Raw genomic sequence first — 5,000 nt, 5'->3', positions numbered from 1 at the left:
GAGGCAGCACCGTCCCTGCTATACGAAAGCCCCATCCAGCCCTGTGCCACCCGGGGGGTTCCAGGGTGCTGAGATGGCTGACATTTTGCTCCGCTCACGACGGTCGCCGCGGCACACAAGAACAGCCCAAAAACAGGCCAAAACAGCCCAAAAACGGGCCAAAACTGGCCATTTTTGGCTGCGCGAGCGAGCAGCGAGCGGCGGACAGCGAGCGAAGCGAGAGGCAGCACCGTCCCTGCTATACGAAAGCCCCATCCAGCCCTGTGCCACCCGGGGGGTTCCAGGGTGCTGAGATGGCTGACGTTTTGCTCCGCTCACGACGGTCGCCGCGGCACGCAAGAACAGGCCAAAAACTGGCCAAAACAGCCCAAAAACGGGCCAAAACTGGCCATTTTTTGCTGCGCGAGCGAGCGGAGAGCGGCGAACAGCGAGCGAAGCGCGAGGCAGCACCGTCCCTGCTATACGAAAGCCCCATCCAGCCCTGTGCCACCCGGGGGGTTCCAGGGTGCTGAGATGGCTGACATTTTGCTCCGCTCACGACGGTCACCGCGCCACACAAGAACAGCCCAAAAACAGGCCAAAACAGCCCAAAAACGGGCCAAAACTGGCCATTTTTGGCTGCGCGAGCGAGCGGCGAGCGGCGAACAGCGAGCGAAGCGAGAGGCAGCACCGTCCCTGCTATACGAAAGCCCCATCCAGCCCTGTGCCACCCGGGGGGTTCCAGGGTGCTGAGATGGCTGACGTTTTGCTCCGCTCACGACGGTCACCGCACCACGCAAGAACAGGCCAAAAACTGGCCAAAACAGCCCAAAAACGGGCCAAAACTGGCCATTTTTGGCTGCGCGAGCGAGCGGCGAGCGGCGAACAGCGAGCGAAGCGAGAGGCAGCACCGTCCCTGCTATACGAAAGCCCCATCCAGCCCTGTGCCACCCGGGGGGTTCCAGGGTGCTGAGATGGCTGACGTTTTGCTCCGCTCTCGACGGTCACCGCGCAATGCAAGAACAGGCCAAAAACTGGCCAAAACGGCCCAAAAACGGGCCAAAACTGGCCATTTTTGGCTGCGCGAGCGGCGAGCGGCGGACAGCGAGCGAAGCGAGAGGCAGCACCGTCCCTGCTATACGAAAGCCCCATCCAGCCCTGTGCCACCCGGGGGGTTCCAGGGTGCTGAGATGGCTGACGTTTTGCTCCGCTCTCGACGGTCACCGCGCAATGCAAGAACAGGCCAAAAACTGGCCAAAACGGCCCAAAAACGGGCCAAAACTGGCCATTTTTGGCTGCGCGAGCGAGCGGCGAGCGGCGGACAGCGAGCGAAGCGAGAGGCAGCACCGTCCCTGCTATACGAAAGCCCCATCCAGCCCTGTGCCACCCGGGGGGTTCCAGGGTGCTGAGATGGCTGACGTTTTGCTCCGCTCTCGACGGTCACCGCGCAATGCAAGAACAGGCCAAAAACTGGCCAAAACGGCCCAAAAACGGGCCAAAACTGGCCATTTTTGGCTGCACGAGCGAGCGGCGAGCGGCGGACAGCGAGCGAAGCGAGAGGCAGCACCGTCCCTGCTATACGAAAGCCCCATCCAGCCCTGTGCCACCCGGGGGGTTCCAGGGTGCTGAGATGGCTGACGTTTTGCTCCGCTCTCGACGGTCACCGCGCAATGCAAGAACAGGCCAAAAACTGGCCAAAACGGCCCAAAAACGGGCCAAAACTGGCCATTTTTGGCTGCACGAGCGAGCGGCGAGCGGCGGACAGCGAGCGAAGCGAGAGGCAGCACCGTCCCTGCTATACGAAAGCCCCATCCAGCCCTGTGCCACCCGGGGGGTTCCAGGGTGCTGAGATGGCTGACGTTTTGCTCCGCTCTCGACGGTCACCGCGCAATGCAAGAACAGGCCAAAAACTGGCCAAAACGGCCCAAAAACGGGCCAAAACTGGCCATTTTTGGCTGCACGAGCGAGCGGCGAGCGGCGGACAGCGAGCGAAGCGAGAGGCAGCACCGTCCCTGCTATACGAAAGCCCCATCCAGCCCTGTGCCACCCGGGGGGTTCCAGGGTGCTGAGATGGCTGACGTTTTGCTCCGCTCTCGACGGTCACCGCGCAATGCAAGAACAGGCCAAAAACTGGCCAAAACGGCCCAAAAACGGGCCAAAACTGGCCATTTTTGGCTGCGCGAGCGAGCGGCGAGCGGCGGACAGCGAGCGAAGCGAGAGGCAGCACCGTCCCTGCTATACGAAAGCCCCATCCAGCCCTGTGCCACCCGGGGGGTTCCAGGGTGCTGAGATGGCTGACGTTTTGCTCCGCTCTCGACGGTCACCGCGCAATGCAAGAACAGGCCAAAAACTGGCCAAAACGGCCCAAAAACGGGCCAAAACTGGCCATTTTTGGCTGCACGAGCGAGCGGCGAGCGGCGGACAGCGAGCGAAGCGAGAGGCAGCACCGTCCCTGCTATACGAAAGCCCCATCCAGCCCTGTGCCACCCGGGGGGTTCCAGGGTGCTGAGATGGCTGACGTTTTGCTCCGCTCTCGACGGTCACCGCGCAATGCAAGAACAGGCCAAAAACTGGCCAAAACGGCCCAAAAACGGGCCAAAACTGGCCATTTTTGGCTGCACGAGCGAGCGGCGAGCGGCGGACAGCGAGCGAAGCGAGAGGCAGCACCGTCCCTGCTATACGAAAGCCCCATCCAGCCCTGTGCCACCCGGGGGGTTCCAGGGTGCTGAGATGGCTGACGTTTTGCTCCGCTCTCGACGGTCACCGCGCAATGCAAGAACAGGCCAAAAACTGGCCAAAACGGCCCAAAAACGGGCCAAAACTGGCCATTTTTGGCTGCACGAGCGAGCGGCGAGCGGCGGACAGCGAGCGAAGCGAGAGGCAGCACCGTCCCTGCTATACGAAAGCCCCATCCAGCCCTGTGCCACCCGGGGGGTTCCAGGGTGCTGAGATGGCTGACGTTTTGCTCCGCTCTCGACGGTCACCGCGCAATGCAAGAACAGGCCAAAAACTGGCCAAAACGGCCCAAAAACGGGCCAAAACTGGCCATTTTTGGCTGCGCGAGCGAGCGGCGAGCGGCGGACAGCGAGCGAAGCGAGAGGCAGCACCGTCCCTGCTATACGAAAGCCCCATCCAGCCCTGTGCCACCCGGGGGGTTCCAGGGTGCTGAGATGGCTGACGTTTTGCTCCGCTCTCGACGGTCACCGCGCAATGCAAGAACAGGCCAAAAACTGGCCAAAACGGCCCAAAAACGGGCCAAAACTGGCCATTTTTGGCTGCACGAGCGAGCGGCGAGCGGCGGACAGCGAGCGAAGCGAGAGGCAGCACCGTCCCTGCTATACGAAAGCCCCATCCAGCCCTGTGCCACCCGGGGGGTTCCAGGGTGCTGAGATGGCTGACGTTTTGCTCCGCTCTCGACGGTCACCGCGCAATGCAAGAACAGGCCAAAAACTGGCCAAAACGGCCCAAAAACGGGCCAAAACTGGCCATTTTTGGCTGCACGAGCGAGCGGCGAGCGGCGGACAGCGAGCGAAGCGAGAGGCAGCACCGTCCCTGCTATACGAAAGCCCCATCCAGCCCTGTGCCACCCGGGGGGTTCCAGGGTGCTGAGATGGCTGACGTTTTGCTCCGCTCTCGACGGTCACCGCGCAATGCAAGAACAGGCCAAAAACTGGCCAAAACGGCCCAAAAACGGGCCAAAACTGGCCATTTTTGGCTGCACGAGCGAGCGGCGAGCGGCGGACAGCGAGCGAAGCGAGAGGCAGCACCGTCCCTGCTATACGAAAGCCCCATCCAGCCCTGTGCCACCCGGGGGGTTCCAGGGTGCTGAGATGGCTGACGTTTTGCTCCGCTCTCGACGGTCACCGCGCAATGCAAGAACAGGCCAAAAACTGGCCAAAACGGCCCAAAAACGGGCCAAAACTGGCCATTTTTGGCTGCACGAGCGAGCGGCGAGCGGCGGACAGCGAGCGAAGCGAGAGGCAGCACCGTCCCTGCTATACGAAAGCCCCATCCAGCCCTGTGCCACCCGGGGGGTTCCAGGGTGCTGAGATGGCTGACGTTTTGCTCCGCTCTCGACGGTCACCGCGCAATGCAAGAACAGGCCAAAAACTGGCCAAAACGGCCCAAAAACGGGCCAAAACTGGCCATTTTTGGCTGCACGAGCGAGCGGCGAGCGGCGGACAGCGAGCGAAGCGAGAGGCAGCACCGTCCCTGCTATACGAAAGCCCCATCCAGCCCTGTGCCACCCGGGGGGTTCCAGGGTGCTGAGATGGCTGACGTTTTGCTCCGCTCTCGACGGTCACCGCGCAATGCAAGAACAGGCCAAAAACTGGCCAAAACGGCCCAAAAACGGGCCAAAACTGGCCATTTTTGGCTGCACGAGCGAGCGGCGAGCGGCGGACAGCGAGCGAAGCGAGAGGCAGCACCGTCCCTGCTATACGAAAGCCCCATCCAGCCCTGTGCCACCCGGGGGGTTCCAGGGTGCTGAGATGGCTGACGTTTTGCTCCGCTCTCGACGGTCACCGCGCAATGCAAGAACAGGCCAAAAACTGGCCAAAACGGCCCAAAAACGGGCCAAAACTGGCCATTTTTGGCTGCACGAGCGAGCGGCGAGCGGCGGACAGCGAGCGAAGCGAGAGGCAGCACCGTCCCTGCTATACGAAAGCCCCATCCAGCCCTGTGCCACCCGGGGGGTTCCAGGGTGCTGAGATGGCTGACGTTTTGCTCCGCTCTCGACGGTCACCGCGCAATGCAAGAACAGGCCAAAAACTGGCCAAAACGGCCCAAAAACGGGCCAAAACTGGCCATTTTTGGCTGCACGAGCGAGCGGCGAGCGGCGGACAGCGAGCGAAGCGAGAGGCAGCACCGTCCCTGCTATACGAAAGCCCCATCCAGCCCTGTGCCACCCGGGGGGTTCCAGGGTGCTGAGATGGCTGACGTTTTGCTCCGCTCTCGACGGTCACCGCGCAATGCAAGAACAGGCCAAAAACTGGCCAAAACGGCCCAAAAACGGGCCAAAA

Source organism: Musa acuminata, unplaced genomic scaffold (assembly GCF_036884655.1).
Source record: "Musa acuminata AAA Group cultivar baxijiao unplaced genomic scaffold, Cavendish_Baxijiao_AAA HiC_scaffold_529, whole genome shotgun sequence".
Taxonomy (NCBI): domain Eukaryota; kingdom Viridiplantae; phylum Streptophyta; class Magnoliopsida; order Zingiberales; family Musaceae; genus Musa; species Musa acuminata.
This window is presented reverse-complemented; position numbering follows the sequence as displayed.